Source organism: Gorilla gorilla, chromosome 18 (assembly GCF_029281585.2).
Source record: "Gorilla gorilla gorilla isolate KB3781 chromosome 18, NHGRI_mGorGor1-v2.1_pri, whole genome shotgun sequence".
In the NCBI taxonomy this organism is placed as follows: Eukaryota; Metazoa; Chordata; class Mammalia; order Primates; family Hominidae; genus Gorilla; species Gorilla gorilla.
This window is the reverse complement of record NC_073242.2, coordinates 52,072,152-52,092,709: the sequence shown is the minus strand read 5'-3', so window position 1 is coordinate 52,092,709 and position 20,558 is coordinate 52,072,152.

Sequence of the window (20,558 nt, the reverse complement as noted above, 5' to 3'; positions counted from 1 at the left end):
GAGCAGAACGGAATGGAATGAAATGGAAATGGAAAGGGAATGGAAATAGAACGGGAATGGAAATGGAACGGGAACGGAAATGGAACGGGAATGGAAATGGAACGGGAACGGAAATGGAACGGGAATGGAAATGGAACGGGAACGGAAACGGAACGAGAACGGAAATGGAGTGGGAACGGAAACGGAACGGGAACGGAAATGGAACGGGAATGGTAACGGAACGGGAATGGAAATGGAACGGGAATGGAAAAGGAACGGGAATGGAAATGGATCGGGAATGGAAATGGAATGGGAATGGTAATGGAACTGGAATGGAAATGGAACGGGAATGGAAAAGAAACGGGAATGGAAATGGAACGGGAATGGAAAAGGAATGGGAATGGAAATGGAATGGAATGGAATGGAATGGAATGGAATGGAATGTACCGGAGTGGAGTGGAGTGGAGTGGAGTGGAGTAGAGTGCACTGGAACGGAATGGAATGGAATGGAATGGAATGGAATGGAATGGAATGGAACGGAACGGAATTTACCTGAGAAGCACGGAATGGAATGGAATGGAATGGAATGGAATGGAATGGAATGGAATGGAATGTACCGGAGTGGAGTGGAGTGGAATGGAGTGGAGTGGAGTGGAGTGGAGTGGAATGGAATGGAATGTAATGGAATGGAATGGAATGCAATGGAATGCAATGGAATGGAAAGGAATGGAATGGAATGGAATGGAATGGAATGGAATGGAATGGAATGGACACCAGTAGAATGGAATGGAATGGAATGGAATGGAATGGAATGGAATGGAATGGAATGGAATTCAATGGAATGGAATGGAATGGAATGGAATTCTATGGAATGGAATGGAATGGAATTCAATGGAATGGAATGGAATGGAATGGAATTCTATGGAATGGAATGGAGTGGAATCGAATGGAATCGAATGGAATCAAATGGAATCGAATGGAATAGAATGGAATCAACCCGAGTAGAACGGAACGGAACGCAACGGAACGGAACGGAACGGAACGGGATGGAAAGGAACGGAATGGAATGGAATGGAACGGAATTCCATGGAATGGAATGGAATGGAATGGAATGGAATGGAATGGAATGGAATGGAATGGAATGGAATGGAATTCAATGGAATGGAATGGAATGGATTGGAATGGAATGGAATAGAATGGAATCAACCCGAGTAGAACGGAACGGAACACAACGGAACGGAACGGAACGCAACGGAACGGAACGGAATGGAACGGAACGGAATGGAATGGAATGGAACGGAATTCAATGGAATGGAATGGAATGGAATGGAATTCAATGGAATGGAATGGAATGGAATGGAATGGAATGGAATGGAAATCAATGAAATGGAATGGAATGGAATGGAATGGAATGGAATGGAATTCTATGGAATGGAATGGAATGGAACGGAATGGAATGGAATTCTATGGAATGGAATGGAATGGAATGGAATGGAATGGAACGGAATTCGATGGAATGGAATGGAATGGAATGGAATGGAATGGAATGGAATGGAATTCAATGGAATGGAAAGGAATGGAATGGAATGGAATGGAATTCAATGGAATGGAATGGAATGGAATGGAACGGAATGGAATTCAATGGAATGGAATGGAATGGCAACGAATGGAATCGAATGCAATCGAATGGAATCGATTGGAATTGAATGGAATCGAATGGAATGGAATGGAATAGAATGGAATCAACCTGAGTAGAACGGAACGGCACGCAACGGAACGGAACGGAACGGAACGGGACGGAACGGAAGGGAATGGAATGGAATGGAACGGAATTCAATGGAATGGAATGGAATGGAATGGAATGGAATGGAATGGAATGGAATGGAATGGAATGGAATAGAATGGAATCAACCCGAGTAGAACGGAACGGAACGCAACGGAACGGAACGGAACGCAACGGAACGGAACGGAACGGAACGGAAAGGAACGGAATGGAATGGAATGGAAAGGAACGGAATTCAATGGAATGGAATGGAATGGAATGGAATTCTATGGAATGGAATGGAATTCAATGGAATGGAATGGAATGGAATGGAATGGAATGGAATGGAATTCAATGGAATGGAATGGAATGGAATGGAATGGAATGGAATTCTATGGAATGGAATGGAATGGAATGGAATGGAATGGAATTGAACGGAATTCTATGGAATGGAATGGAATGGAATTCAATGGAATGGAATGGAATGGAATGGAATGGAATTCAATGGAATGGAATGGAATGGAATGGAATGGAATTCAAAGGAATGGAAAGGAATGGAATGGAAAGGAATGGAATTCAATGGAATGGAATGGAATGGAATGGAACGGAATGGAATTCAATGGAATGGAATGGAATGGAATGGAATGGATTGGAATGGAATGGAATGGAATGGAATGGAATTCAATGGAATGGAATGGAATGGAATGGAATGGCAACGAATGGAATCGAATGCAATCGAAAGGAATCGATTGGAATCGAATGGAATCGAATGGAATGGAATGGAATAGAATGGAATCAACCTCAGTAGAACGGAACGGCACGCAACGGAACGGAACGGAACGGAACGGGAAGGAACGGAAGGGAATGGAATGGAATGGAACGGAATTCAATGGAATGGAATGGAATGGAATGGAATGGAATGGAATGGAATGGAATGGAATGGAATAGAATGGAATCAACCCGAGTAGAACGGAACGGAACGCAACGGAACGGAATGGAACGCAACGGAACGGAACGGAACGGAACGTAACGGAATGGAATGGAATGGAAAGGAACGGAATTCAATGGAATGGAATGGAATGGAATGGAATGGATTGGAATGGAATGGAATGGAATGGAATGGAATTCAATGGAATGGAATGGAATGGAATGGAATGGAATGGAATTCCATGGAATGGAATGGAATGGAATGGAATGGAATGGAATGGAATCGAATGGAATCGAATGGAATCGAATGGAATCGAATGGAATCGAATGGAATAGAATGCAAACCCGAGTAGAATGGAATGGAATCGAATGGAATGGAATGGAATGGAATGGAATGGAATGGAATGGAATTCAAATGGAATGGAATGGAATGGAATTCTATGGAATGGAATGGAGTGGAATCGAATGGAATCGAATGGAATCGAATGGAATCGAATGGGATCGAATGGAATGGAATGGAATAGAATGGAATCAACCCGAGTAGAACGGAGCGGAACGCAACGGAACGGAACGGAACGGAACGGAACGGAAAGGAATGGAATGGAATGGAATGGAACGGAATTCAAAGGAATGGAATGGAACAGAATGGAATTCAATGGAATGGAATGGAATGGAATGGAATGGAATTCAATGGAATGGAATGGAATGGAATGGAATGGAATGGAATGGAATGGAATGGAACGGAACGGAATTCTATGGAATAGAATGGAATGGAATTCTATGGAATGGAATGGAATGGAATGGAATGGAATGGAACGGAATTCAATGGAATGGAATGGAATGGAATGGAATTCAACGGAATGGAATGGAATTCAATGGAATGGAATGGAATGGAATGGAATGGAATGGAATGGAATGGAATGGAATGGAATGGAATGGAATGGAATTCAATGGAATGGAATGGAATGGAATGGAATTCCATGGAATGGAATGGAATGGAATCGAATGGAATGGAATGGAATGGAATGGAATGGAATAGAATGGAATCAACCCGAGTAGAACGGAATGGAATGGAATGGAATGTAATGTAATGGAATGGAATGGAATGGAATGGAATGGAATGTACCAAAGTAGAACGGAATGGAATGGAATGGAATGGAATGGAATGGAATGGAATGGAATGGAATGGAATGGAATGCAATGTACCCGAGTAGAACGGAATGGAATGAAATGGAATGGATTGGAATGGAATGGAATGGAATGGAATGGAATGGAATGTAACCGAGTAGAACGGAATGGAATGTAATTGAATGGAATGTAACCGGGTTGAACGGAACGGAATGGAATGGAATGGAATGGAATGGAATGGAATGGAATGGAATGGAATGGAATGGAATTGAGTGCAATGCAATGCAATGGAATGCAATGGAATGGAAAGGAATGGAATGGAATGGAATGGAATCTACCCGAGTAGAACGGAATGGAATGGAATTGAATGGAATGTAACCGAGTAGAACGGAACGGAATGGAATGGAATGGAATGGAATGGAATGCAATGGAATGGAATGGAATGGAATGGAATGGAATGGAATGGAATGGAATGGAATGGACACCAGTAGAATGGAATGGAATGGAATGGAATGGAATGGAATGGAATGGAATGGAATGGAATGGAATCTACCCGAGTTGAACGGAATGGAACGGAATGGAATGGAATGGAATGTACAGGAGCAGAACGGAATGGAATGCAATGGAATGGAATGGAATGTACCCGAGCAGAACGGAAAGGAATGAAATGGAAATGGAAAGGGAATGGAAATGGAACGGGAATGGAAATGGAACGGGAACGCAATTGAAACGGGAATGGAAATGGAACGGGAACGGAAACGGAACGAGAACGGAAATGGAACGGGAACGGAAACGGAACGGGAACGGAAGTGGAACGGGAATGGTAACGGAACAGGAATGGAAATGGAACGGGAATGGAAAAGGAACGGGAATGGAAATGGATCGGGAATGGAAATGGAACGGGAATGGTAATGGAACGGGAATGGAAATGGAACGGGAATGGAAAAGAAACGGGAATGGAAATGGAACGGGAATGGAAATGGAATGGGAATGGAAATGGAATGGAATGGAATGGAATGGAATGGAATGGAATGTACCGGAGTGGAGTGGAGTGGAGTGGAGTAGAGTGCACTGGAACGGAATGGAATGGAATGGAATGGAATGGAACGGAACGGAATGTACCTGAGAAGCACGGAATGGAATGGAATGGAATGGAATGGAATGGAATGGAATGGAATGTACCGGAGTGGAGTGGAGTGGAATAGAGTGGACTGGAGTGGTGTGGAGTGGAATGGAATGGAATGGAATGGAATGGAATGGAATGGAATGGAATGGAATGGAATGGAATGGACACCAGTAGAATGGAATGGAATGGAATGGAATGGAATGGAATGGAATGGAATTCAATGGAATGGAATGGAATGGAATGGAATTCTATGGAATGGAATGGAATGGAATTCAATGGAATGGAATGGAATGGAATGGAATGGAATGGAATTCAATGGAATGGAATGGAATGGATTGGAATGGAATGGAATGGAATGGAATGGAATTCTATGGAATGGAATGGAATGGAATGGAATGGAATGGAATTCAATGGAATGGAATGGAATGGAATGGAATGGAATGGAATGGAATGGAATGGAATGGAATCGAATGGAATCGAATGGAATCGAATGGAATCGAATGGAATAGAATGCAAACCCGAGTAGAATGGAATGGAATGGAATGGAATGGAATGGAATGGAATGGAATGGAATAGAATGGAATGGAATGGAATGGAATGGAATTCAAATGGAATGGAATGGAATGGAATTCTATGGAATGGAATGGAGTGGAATCGAATGGAATCGAATGGAATCGAATGGAATCGAATGGGATCGAATGGAATGGAATGGAATAGAATGGAATCAACCCGAGTAGAACGGAGCTGAACGCAACGGAACGGAACGTAACGGAACGGAACGGAAAGGAATGGAATGGAATGGAATGGAACGGAATTCAAAGGAATGGAATGGAACAGAATGGAATTCAATGGAATGGAATGGAATGGAATGGAATGGAATTCAATGGAATGGAATGGAATGGAATGGAATGGAATGGAATGGAATGGAATGGAACGGAACGGAATTCTATGGAATAGAATGGAATGGAATTCTATGGAATGGAATGGAATGGAATGGAATGGAATGGAATGGAACGGAATTCAATGGAATGGAATGGAATGGAATGGAATTCAACGGAATGGAATGGAATTCAATGGAATGGAATGGAATGGAATGGAATGGAATGGAATGGAATGGAATGGAATTCAATGGAATGGAATGGAATGGAATGGAATTCCATGGAATGGAATGGAATGGAATGGAATGGAATGGAATGGAATGGAATGGAATGGAATAGAATGGAATCAACCCGAGTAGAACGGAATGGAATGGAATGGAATGGAATGGAATGGAATGGAATGGAATGGAATGGAATGTACCAAAGTAGAACGGAATGGAATGGAATGGAATGGAATGGAATGGAATGGAATGGAATGGAATTCCATGGAATGGAATGGAATGGAATGGAATTCAATGGAATGGAATGGATTGGAATGGAATGGAATGGAATGGAATGGAATGGAATGTACCGGAGTGGAGTGGAGTGGAGTGGAGTAGAGTGCACTGGAACGGAATGGAATGGAATGGAATGGAACGGAACGGAATGTACCTGAGAAGCACGGAATGGAATGGAATGGAATGGAATGGAATGGAATGGAATGTACCGGAGTGGAGTGGAGTGGAATGGAGTGGACTGGAGTGGTGTGGAGTGGAATGGAATGGAATGGAATGGAATGGAATGGAATGGAATGGAATGGAATGGAATGGAATGCAATGGAATGCAATGGAATGGAAAGGAATGGAATGGAATGGAATGGAATGGAATGGAATGGAATGGAATGGAATGGACAACAGTAGAATGGAATGGAACGGAATGGAATGGAATGGAATGGAATGGAATGGAATGGAATGGAATGGAATGGAATGGAATTCAATGGAATGGAATGGAATGGAATGGAATTCAATGGAATGGAATGGAATGGAATTCCATGGAATGGAATGGAATGGAATTCCATGGAATGGAATGGAATGGAATGGAATTCTATGGAATGGAATGGAGTGGAATCGAATGGAATCGAATGGAATCGAATGGAATGGAATGGAATAGAATGGAATCAACCCGAGTAGAACGGAGCGGAACGCAACGGAACGGAACGGAACGGAACGGGACGGAACCGAACGGAATGGAATGGAATGGAACGGAATTCCATGGAATGGAATGGAATGGAATGGAATTCAATGGAATGGAATGGAATGGAATGGAATGGAATTCGATGGAATGGAATGGAATGGATTGGAATGGAATGGAATAGAATGGAATCAACCCGAGTAGAACGGAACGGAACACAACGGAACGGAACGGAACGCAACGGAACGGAACGGAACGGAACGGAACGGAATGGAATGGAATGGAACGGAATTCAATGGAATGGAATGGAATGGAATGGAATGGAATTCTATGGAATGGAATGGAATGGAATGGAATGGAATGGAATGGAATTCCATGGAATGGAATGGAATGGAATGGAATGGAATGGAATTCAATGGAATGGAATGGAGTGGAATGGAATGGAATCGAATGGAATTGAATGGAATCGAATGGAATCAAATGGGATCGAATGGAATGGAATGGAATAGAATGGAATCAACCCGAGTAGAACGGAATGAAATGGAATGGAATGGAATGGAATGGAATGGAATTCAATGGAATGGAATGGAACGGAATGGAATTCAATGGAATGGAATGGAATGGAATGGAATGGAATGGAATGGAATGGAATGGAATGGAATTCCATGGAATGGAATGGAATGGAATGGAATTCCATGGAATGGAATGGAATGGAATGGAATTCCATGGAATGGAATGGAATGGAATGGAATTCAATGGAATGGAATGGATTGGAATGGAATGGAATGGAATGGAAAGGAATGGAATGAAATGGAATGGAATGGAATAGAATGGAATCAACCTGAGTAGAACGGAATGGAATGGAATGGAATGGAATGGAATGGAATGGAATGGAATGGAATGGAATGGAATGGAATGGAATGGAATGTACCAAAGTAGAACGGAATGGAATGGAATGGAATGGAATGGAATGGAATGGAATGGAATGGAATGGAATGGAATGGAATGGAATGTACACGAGTAGAACGGAATGTAATGGAATGGAATGGATTGGAATGGAATGGAATGGAATGGAATGGAATGTAACCGAGTAGAACGGAATGGAATGTAATTGAATGGAATGTAACCGAGTTGAACGGAACGGAATGGAATGGAATGGAATGGAATGGAATGGAATGGAATGGAATTGAGTGCAATGCAATGCAATGGAATGCAATGGAATGGAAAGGAATGGAATGGAATGGAATGGAATCTACCCGAGTAGAACGGAATGGAATGGAATTGAATGGAATGTAATCGAGTAGAACGGAACGGAATGGAATGGAATGGAATGGAATGCAATGGAATGGAATGGAATGGAATGGAATGGAATGGAATGGAATGGACACCAGTAGAATGGAATGGAATGGAATGGAATGGAATGGAATGGAATGGAATGGAATGGAATCTACCCGAGTAGAACGGAATGGAACGGAAAAGAATGGAATGGAATGGACAGGAGCAGAACGGAATGGAATGCAATGGAATGGAATGGAATGTACCCGAGCAGAACGGAATGGAATGAAATGGAAATGGAAAGGGAATGGAAATGGAATGGGAATGGAAATGGAACGGGAACGGAAATGGAACGGGAATGGAAATGGAACGGGAACGGAAACGGAACGAGAACGGAAATGGAACGGGAACGGAAACGGAACGGGAACGGAAATGGAACGGGAATGGTAACGGAACGGGAATGGAAATGGAACGGGAATGGAAATGGAACGGGAATGGAAATGGATCCGGAATGGAAATGGAACGGGAATGGTAATGGAACTGGAATGGAAATGGAACGGGAATGGAAAAGAAACGGGAATGGAAATGGAACGGGAATGGAAATGGAATGGGAATGGAAATGGAATGGAATGGAATGGAATGGAATGGAATGTACCGGAGTGGAGTGGAGTGGAGTGGAGTGGAGTAGAGTGCACTGGAACGGAATGGAATGGAATGGAATGGAATGGAATGGAACGGAACGGAATGTACCTGAGAAGCACGGAATGGAATGGAATGGAATGGAATGGAATGGAATGTACCGGAGTGGAGTGGAGTGGAATGGAGTGGAGTGGAGTGGAGTGGAGTGGAATGGAATGGAATGGAATGGAACGGAATGCAATGGAATGCAATGGAATGGAAAGGAATGGAATGGAATGGAATGGAATGGAATGGAATGGAATGGACACCAGTAGAATGGAATGGAATGGAATGGAATGGAATGGAATGGAATGGAATGGAATGGAATTCAATGGAATGGAATGGAATGGAATGGAATGGAATGGAATGGAATGGAATGGAATTGAATGGAATCAACCCGAGTAGAACGGAATGGAATGGAATGGAATGTAATGGAATGGAATGGAATGGAATGGAATGGAATGTACCAAAGTAGAACGGAATGGAATGGAATGGAATGGAATGGAATGGAATGGAATGGAATGGAATGGAATGGAATGGAATGCAATGTACCCGAGTAGAACGGAATGGAATGGAATGGAATGGATTGGAATGGAATGGAATGGAATGGAATGGAATGGAATGTAACCGAGTAGAACGGAATGGAATGTAATTGAATGGAATGTAACCGGGTTGAACGGAACGGAATGGAATGGAATGGAATGGAATGGAATGGAATGGAATGGAATGGAATTGAGTGCAATGCAATGCAATGGAATGCAATGGAATGGAAAGGAATGGAATGGAATGGAATGGAATCTACCCGAGTAGAACGGAATGGAATGGAATTGAATGGAATGTAACCGAGTAGAACGGAACGGAATGGAATGGAATGGAATGGAATGGAATGCAATAGAATGGAATGGAATGGAATGGAATGGAATGGAATGGAATGGAATGGACACCAGTAGAATGGAATGGAATGGAATGGAATGGAATGGAATGGAATGGAATGGAATGGAATGGAATGGAATCTACCCGAGTAGAACGGAATGGAACGGAATGGAATGGAATGAAATGTACAGGAGCAGAACGGAATGGAATGCAATGGAATGGAATGGAATGTACCCGAGCAGAACGGAAAGGAATGAAATGGAAATGGAAAGGGAATGGAAATGGAACGGGAATGGAAATGGAACGGGAACGCAATTGAAACGGGAATGGAAATGGAACGGGAACGGAAACGGAACGAGAACGGAAATGGAACGGGAACGGAAACGGAACGGGAACGGAAATGGAACGGGAATGGTAACGGAACAGGAATGGAAATGGAACGGGAATGGAAAAGGAACGGGAATGGAAATGGATCGGGAATGGAAATGGAACGGGAATGGTAATGGAACGGGAATGGAAATGGAACGGGAATGGAAAAGAAACGGGAATGGAAATGGAACGGGAATGGAAATGGAATGGGAATGGAAATGGAATGGAATGGAATGGAATGGAATGGAATGGAATGTACCGGAGTGGAGTGGAGTGGAGTGGAGTAGAGTGCACTGGAACGGAATGGAATGGAATGGAATGGAACGGAACGGAATGTACCTGAGATGCACGGAATGGAATGGAATGGAATGGAATGGAATGGAATGGAATGGAATGTACCGGAGTGGAGTGGAGTGGAATGGAGTGGACTGGAGTGGTGTGGAGTGGAATGGAATGGAATGGAATGGAATGGAATGGAATGGAATGGAATGGAATGCAATGGAATGCAATGGAATGGAAAGGAATGGAATGGAATGGAATGGAATGGAATGGAATGGAATGGAATGGAATGGACAACAGTAGAATGGAATGGAACGGAATGGAATGGAATGGAATGGAATGGAATGGAATGGAATGGAATGGAATGGAATGGAATGGAATTCAATGGAATGGAATGGACTGGAATGGAATTCAATGGAATGGAATGGAGTGGAATCGAATGGAATCGAATGGAATCGAATGGAATGGAATGGAATAGAATGGAATCAACCCGAGTAGAACGGAGCGGAACGCAACGGAACGGAACGGAACGGAACGGGACGGAACCGAACGGAATGGAATGGAATGGAACGGAATTCCATGGAATGGAATGGAATGGAATGGAATTCAATGGAATGGAATGGAATGGAATGGAATGGAATTCGATGGAATGGAATGGAATGGATTGGAATGGAATGGAATAGAATGGAATCAACCCGAGTAGAACGGAACGGAACACAACGGAACGGAACGGAACGCAACGGAACGGAACGGAACGGAACGGAACGGAACGGAATGGAATGGAATGGAACGGAATTCAATGGAATGGAATGGAATGGAATGGAATTCTATGGAATGGAATGGAATGGAATGGAATGGAATGGAATTCCATGGAATGGAATGGAATGGAATGGAATGGAATGGAATTCAATGGAATGGAATGGAGTGGAATGGAATGGAATCGAATGGAATTGAATGGAATCGAATGGAATCAAATGGGATCGAATGGAATGGAATGGAATAGAATGGAATCAACCCGAGTAGAACGGAATGAAATGGAATGGAATGGAATGGGATGGAATGGAATGGAATGGAATGGAATGGAACGGAATTCAATGGAATGGAATGGAATGGAATGGAATGGAATGGAACGGAATGGAATTCAATGGAATGGAATGGAATGGAATGGAATGGAATGGAATGGAATGGAATGGAATTCCATGGAATGGAATGGAATGGAATGGAATTCCATGGAATGGAATGGAATGGAATGGAATTCAATGGAATGGAATGGATTGGAATGGAATGGAATGGAATGGAATGGAATGGAATGAAATGGAATGGAATGGAATAGAATGGAATCAACCTGAGTAGAACGGAATGGAATGGAATGGAATGGAATGGAATGGAATGGAATGGAATGGAATGGAATGGAATGGAATGGAATGTACCAAAGTAGAACGGAATGGAATGGAATGGAATGGAATGGAATGGAATGGAATGGAATGGAATGGAATGGAATGTACACGAGTAGAACGGAATGTAATGGAATGGAATGGATTGGAATGGAATGGAATGGAATGGAATGGAATGTAACCGAGTAGAACGGAATGGAATGTAATTGAATGGAATGTAACCGAGTTGAACGGAACGGAATGGAATGGAATGGAATGGAATGGAATGGAATGGAATGGAATGGAATTGAGTGCAATGCAATGCAATGGAATGCAATGGAATGGAAAGGAATGGAATGGAATGGAATGGAATCTACCCGAGTAGAACGGAATGGAATGGAATTGAATGGAATGTAATCGAGTAGAACGGAACGGAATGGAATGGAATGGAATGGAATGCAATGGAATGGAATGGAATGGAATGGAATGGAATGGAATGGAATGGACACCAGTAGAATGGAATGGAATGGAATGGAAAGGAATGGAATGGAATGGAATCTACCCGAGTAGAACGGAATGGAACGGAATGGAATGGAATGGAATGGACAGGAGCAAAACGGAATGGAATGCAATGGAATGGAATGGAATGTACCCGAGCAGAACGGAATGGAATGAAATGGAAATGGAAAGGGAATGGAAATGGAACGGGAATGGAAATGGAACGGGAACGGAAATGGAACGGGAATGGAAATGGAACGGGAACGGAAACGGAACGAGAACGGAAATGGAACGGGAACGGAAACGGAACGGGAACGGAAATGGAACGGGAATGGTAACGGAACGGGAATGGAAATGGAACGGGAATGGAAATGGAACGGGAATGGAAATGGATCGGGAATGGAAATGGAACGGGAATGGTAATGGAACTGGAATGGAAATGGAACGGGAATGGAAAAGAAACGGGAATGGAAATGGAACGGGAATGGAAATGGAATGGGAATGGAAATGGAATGGAATGGAATGGAATGGAATGGAATGGAATGGAATGTACCGGAGTGGAGTGGAGTGGAGTGGAGTGGAGTAGAGTGCACTGGAACGGAATGGAATGGAATGGAATGGAATGGAATGGAACGGGACGGAATGTACCTGAGAAGCACGGAATGGAATGGAATGGAATGGAATGGAATGGAATGTACCGGAGTGGAGTGGAGTGGAATGGAGTGGAGTGGAGTGGAGTGGAGTGGAATGGAATGGAATGGAATGGAACGGAATGCAATGGAATGCAATGGAAAGGAAAGGAATGGAATGGAATGGAATGGAAGGGAATGGAATGGAATGTACACCAGTAGAATGGAATGGAATGGAATGGAATGGAATGGAATGGAATGGAATGGAATGGAATGGAATGGAATGGAATGGAATTCAATGGAATGGAATGGAATTGAATGGAATTCCATGGAATGGAATGGAATGGAATCGAATGGAATGGAATGGAATGGAATGGAATCGAATGGAATGGAATGGAATGGAATGGAATGGAATAGAATGGAATCAACCCGAGTAGAACGGAATGGAATGGAATGGAATGGAATGGAATGGATTGGAATGGAATGGAATGTACAAAAGTAGAACGGAATGGAATGGAATGGAATGGAATGGAATGGAATGGAATGGAATGGAATGGAATGGAATGGAATGGAATGCAATGTACCCGAGTAGAACGGAATGGAATGGAATGGAATGGATTGGAATGGAATGGAATGGAATGGAATGGAATGTAACCGAGTAGAACGGAATGGAATGTAATTGAATGGAATGTAACCGGGTTGAACAGAACGGAATGGAATGGAATGGAATGGAATGGAATGGAATGGAATGGAATGGAATTGAGTGCAATGCAATGCAATGGAATGCAATGGAATGGAAAGGAATGGAATGGAATGGAATGGAATCTACCCGAGTAGAACGGAATGGAATGGAATTGAATGGAATATAACCGAGTAGAACGGAACGGAATGGAATGGAATGGAATGCAATGGAATGGAATGGAATGGAATGGAATGGAATGGAATGGAATGGAATGGAATGGACACCAGTAGAATGGAATGGAATGGAATGGAATGGAATGGAATGGAATGGAATGGAATGGAATGGAATGGAATCTACCCGAGTAGAACGGAATGGAACGGAATGGAATGGAATGAAATGTACAGGAGCAGAACGGAATGGAATGCAATGGAATGGAATGGAATGTACCCGAGCAGAACGGAAAGGAATGAAATGGAAATGGAAAGGGAATGGAAATGGAACGGGAATGGAAATGGAACGGGAACGCAATTGAAACGGGAATGGAAATGGAACGGGAACGGAAACGGAACGAGAACGGAAATGGAACGGGAACGGAAACGGAACGGGAACGGAAATGGAACGGGAATGGTAACGGAACAGGAATGGAAATGGAACGGGAATGGAAAAGGAACGGGAATGGAAATGGATCGGGAATGGAAATGGAACGGGAATGGTAATGGAACGGGAATGGAAATGGAACGGGAATGGAAAAGAAACGGGAATGGAAATGGAACGGGAATGGAAATGGAATGGGAATGGAAATGGAATGGAATGGAATGGAATGGAATGGAATGGAATGGAATGGAATGGAATGTACCGGAGTGGAGTGGAGTGGAGTGGAGTAGAGTGCACTGGAACGGAATGGAATGGAATGGAATGGAATGGAACGGAACGGAATGTACCTGAGAAGCACGGAATGGAATGGAATGGAATGGAATGGAATGGAATGGAATGTACCGGAGTGGAGTGGAGTGGAATGGAGTGGACTGGAGTGGTGTGGAGTGGAATGGAATGGAATGGAATGGAATGGAATGGAATGGAATGGAATGGAATGGAATGGAATGCAATGGAATGCAATGGAATGCAATGGAATGGAAAGGAATGGAATGGAATGGAATGGAATGGAATGGAATGGAATGGAATGGACAACAGTAGAATGGAATGGAATGGAATGGAATGGAATGGAATGGAATGGAATGGAATTCAATGGAATGGAATGGAATGGAATGGAATTCAATGGAATGGAATGGAATGGAATGGAATTCTATGGAATGGAATGGAGTGGAATCGAATGGAATCGAATGGAATCGAATGGAATGGAATGGAATAGAATGGAATCAACCCGAGTAGAACGGAGCGGAACCCAACGGAACGGAACGGAACGGAACGGGACGGAACGGAACGGAATGGAATGGAATGGAACGGAATTCCATGGAATTCCATGGAATGGAATGGAATGGAATGGAATTCGATGGAATGGAATGGAATGGATTGGAATGGAATGGAATAGAATGGAATTAACCCGAGTAGAACGGAACGGAACACAACGAAACGGAACGGAACGCAACGGAACGGAACGGAACGGAACGGAACGGAACGGAATGGAATGGAACGGAATTCAATGGAATGGAATGGAATGGAATGGAATTCTATGGAATGGAATGGAATGGAATGGAATGGAATGGAATTCCATGGAATGGAATGGAATGGAATGGAATGGAATGGAATTGAATGGAATCGAATGGAATCAAATGGGATCGAATGGAATGGAATGGAATAGAATGGAATCAACCCGAGTAGAACGGAATGGAATGGAATGGAATGGAATGGGATGGAATGGAATGGAATGGAATGGAATGGAACGGAATTCAATGGAATGGAATGGCATGGAATGGAATGGAATGGAATGGAATGGAATGGAATGGAATTCAATGGAATGGAATGGAACGGAATGGAATTCAATGGAATGGAATGGAATGGAATGGAATGGAATGGAATGGAATGGAATGGAATTCCATGGAATGGAATGGAATGGAATGGAATTCTATGGAATGGAATGGAATGGAATGGAATTCCATGGAATGGAATGGAATGGAATGGAATTCAATGGAATGGAATGGAATGGAATCGAATGGAATGGAATGGAATGGAATGGAATCGAATGGAATGGAATGGAATGGAATGAAATGGAATGGAATGGAATAGAATGGAATCAACCTGAGTAGAACGGAATGGAATGGAATGGAATGGAATGGAATGGAATGGAATGGAATGGAATGGAATGTACCAAAGTAGAACGGAATGGAATGGAATGGAATGGAATGGAATGGAATGGAATGGAATGGAATGGAATGGAATGGAATGTACACGAGTAGAACGGAATGGAATGGAATGGAATGGATTGGAATGGAATGGAATGGAATGGAATGGAATGTAACCGAGTAGAACGGAATGGAATGTAATTGAATGGAATGTAACCGAGTTGAACGGAACGGAATGGAATGGAATGGAATGGAATGGAATGGAATGGAATGGAATGGAATTGAGTGCAACGCAATGCAATGGAATGCAATGGAATGGAAAGGAATGGAATGGAATGGAATGGAATCTACCCGAGTAGAACGGAATGGAATGGAATTGAATGGAATGTAATCGAGTAGAACGGAACGGAATGGAATGGAATGGAATGGAATGCAATGGAATGGAATGGAATGCAATGGAATGGAATGGAATGGAATGGACACCAGTAGAATGGAATGGAATGGAATGGAATGGAATGGAATGGAATGGAATGGAATGGAATCTACCCGAGTAGAACGGAATGGAACGGAATGGAATGGAATGGAATGGACAGGAGCAGAACGGAATGGAATGCAATGGAATGGAATGGAATGTACCCGAGCAGAACGGAATGGAATGAAATGGAAATGGAAAGGGAATGGAAATGGAACGGGAATGGAAATGGAACGGGAACGGAAACGGAACGAGAACGGAAATGGAACGGGAACGGAAACGGAACGGGAACGGAAATGGAACGGGAATGGTAACGGAACGGGAATGGAAATGGAACGGGAATGGAAATGGAACGGGAATGGAAATGGATCGGGAATGGAAATGGAACGGGAATGGTAATGGAACTGGAATGGAAATGGAACGGGAATGGAAAAGAAACGGGAATGGAAATGGAACGGGAATGGAAATGGAATGGTAATGGAAATGGAATGGAATGGAATGGAATGGAATGGAATGGAATGTACCGGAGTGGAGTGGAGTGGAGTGGAGTGGAGTAGAGTGCACTGGAACGGAATGGAATGGAATGGAATGGAATGGAATGGAATGGAACGGAACGGAATGTACCTGAGAAGCACGGAATGGAATGGAATGGAATGGAATGGAATGGAATGGAATGTACCGGAGTGGAGTGGAGTGGAATGGAGTGGAGTGGAGTGGAGTGGAGTGGAATGGAATGGAATGGAATGGAATGGAATGCAGTGGAATGCAATGGAATGGAAAGGAATGGAATGGAATGGAATGGAATGGAATGGAATGGAATGGAATGGAATGGACACCAGTAGAATGGAATGGAATGGAATGGAATGGAATGGAATGGAATGGAATGGAATGGAATGGAATGGAATGGAATTCAATGGAATGGAATGGAATGGAATGGAATTCTATGGAATGGAATGGAATGGAATTCAATGGAATGGAATGGAATGGAATGGAATGGAATGGAATTCTATGGAATGGAATGGAATGGAATGGAATGGAATGGAATGGAATGGAATGGAATGGAATGGAATGGACACCAGTAGAATGGAATGGAATGGAATGGAATGGAATGGAATTCAATGGAATGGAATGGAATGGAAAGGAATTCAATGGAATGGAATGGAATGGAATTCTATGGAATGGAATGGAATGGAATGGAATTCTATGGAATGGAATGGAGTGGAATCGAATGGAATCGAATGGAATCGAATGGAATGGAATGGAATAGAATGGAATCAACCCGAGTAGAACGGAACGGAACGCAACGGAACGCAACGGAACGGAACGGGACGGAACGGAACGGAATGGAATGGAATGGAACGGAATTCCATGGAATGGAATGGAATGGAATGGAATTCAATGGAATGGAATGGAATGGAATGGAATGGAATGGAATTCAATGGAATGGAATTCAATGGAATTCAATGGAATGGAATGCAATGGAATGGAATGGAATGGAATGGAATGGAATGGAATTCAATGGAATAGAATGGAATGGAATGGAATGGAAACGAATGGAATCGAATGGAATCGAATGGAATCGAATGGAATCGAATGGAATGGAATGGAATAGAATGGAATCAACCCGAGTAGAACGGAATGGAATGGAATGGAATGGAATGGAATGGAATGGAATGGAATGGAATGGAATGAAATGTTATGGAATGGAATGGAATGGAATTCAATGCAATTCAATTGAATGGAATGGAAGGGAATGGAATGGAGTGGAGTGGAGTGGAGTGGAGTGGAGTGGAATGGAATGGAGTGGAATGGAATGGAATGGAATGGAATGGAATGGAATGGAATGGAATTCAATTTTATGGAATGGAAGGGAGTGGAATGGAGTGGAGTGGAGTGGAGTGGAGTGCAGTGGAGTGGAATGGAATGGAGTGGAATGGAATGGAATGGAATGGAATGGAATGGAATGGAATGGAATTCAATGGAGTGGAATGGAATGGAATGGAATGGAATGGAATGGAATGGAATTCAATGCAATGGAATGGAATGGAATCGAATGGAGTCAAATGGAATGGAATGGAATAGAATGGAATCAACCCGAGTAGAACGGAATGGAACGCAACGGAACGGAACGGAACGGAACGGAACGGAATGGAATCTAATGGAATGGAATGGAATGGAATGGAATGGAGCGGAATGGAATGCAATGGAATGGAATGGAATGGAATGGAATGGAATGCAATGGAATGGAGTCGAATGGAATCGAATGGAATGGAATGGAATAGAATGGAATCAACCCGAGTAGAACGGTACGGAACGGAACGGAACGGAACGGAACGGAATGGAATGATCAACCCGTGTAGAATGGAATGGAATGGAATTGAATAGAATGGAATCAACCCTAGTTGAACGGAACGGAACGCAACGGAACGGAACGGAACGGAACGGAATGGAATGGAATGGAAAGGAACGGAATTCAATGGAATGGAATGGAATGGAATGGAATTCTATGGAATGGAATGGAATTCAATGGAATGGAATGGAATGGAATGGAATGGAATGGAATGGAATGGAATGGAATGGAATGGAATTCAATGGAATGGAATGGAATGGAATGGAATGGAATTCAATGGAATGGAATGGAATGGAATGGAATGGAATGGAATGGAATGGAATGGAATCGAATGGAATCGAATGGAATCGAATGGAATCGAATGGAATCGAATGGAATGGAATGGAATAGAATGCAATCAACCCGAGTAGAATGGAATGGAATGGAATGGAATGGGATGGAATGGAATAGAATGGAATGGAATGGAATGGAATGGAATTCAAATGGAATGGAATGGAATGGAATTCTATGGAATGGAATGGAGTGGAATCGAATGGAATCGAATGGAATCGAATGGAATCGAATGGGATCGAATGGAATGGAATGGAATAGAATGGAATCAACCCGAGTAGAACGGAGCGGAACGCAACGGAACGGAACGGAATGGAAAGGATTGGAATGGAATGGAATGGAACGGAATTCAAAGGAATGGAATGGAACAGAATGGAATTCAATGGAAAGGAATGGAATGGAATGGAATGGAATTCAATGGAATGGAATGGAATGGAATGGAATGGAATGGAATGGAATGGAATGGAATGGAATGGAACGGAATTCTATGGAAAGGAATGGAATGGAATTCAATGGAATGGAATGGAATGGAATGGAACGGAATTCAATGGAATGGAATGGAATGGAATGGAATTCAATGGAATGGAATGGAATTCAATGGAATGGAATGGAATGGAATGGAATGGAATGGAATGGGATGGAATGGAATGGAATGGAATGGAATGGAATGGAATTCAAAGGAATGGAATGGAATGGAATGGAATGGAATGGAATTCAATGGAATGGAATGGAGTGGAATCGAATGGAATCGAATGGAATCGAATGAGATCGAATGGAATGGAATGGCATAGAATGGAATCAACCCGAGTAGAACGGAATGGAATGGAATGGAATGGAATGGAATGGAATGGAATGGAATTCAATGGAATGGAATGGAATGGAATGGAATGGAATGGAATGGAATGGAATGGAATCAACCCGAGTAGAACGGAATGGCACGCAACGGAACGGAACGGAACGGAACGGGACGGAACGGAACGGAATGGAATATAATGCAACGGAATTCAATGGAATGGAATGGAATGGAATGGAATTCAATGGAATCGAATGGAATCGAATGGCATCGATTGGAATCGAATGGAATCGAATAGAATGGAATGGAATAGAATTTAATCAACCCGAGTAGAGAGGAACGGAACGCAACGGAACGGAACGGAACGGAACGGGACGGAACGGAACGGAATGGAATGGAATGGAACGGAATTCAATTGAATGGAATGGAATGGAATGGAATTCAATGGAATGGAATGGAATGGAATGGAATGGAATTCAATGGAATGGAATGGAATGGAATGGAATGGAATGGAATGGAATGGAATGGAATGGAATGGAATGGAATGGAATGGAATTCAATGGAATGGAATGGAGTGGAATGGAATGGAATCGAATGGAATTGAATGGAATCGAATGGAATCAAATGGGATCGAATGGAATGGAATGGAATAGAATGGAATCAACCCGAGTAGAACGGAATGGAATG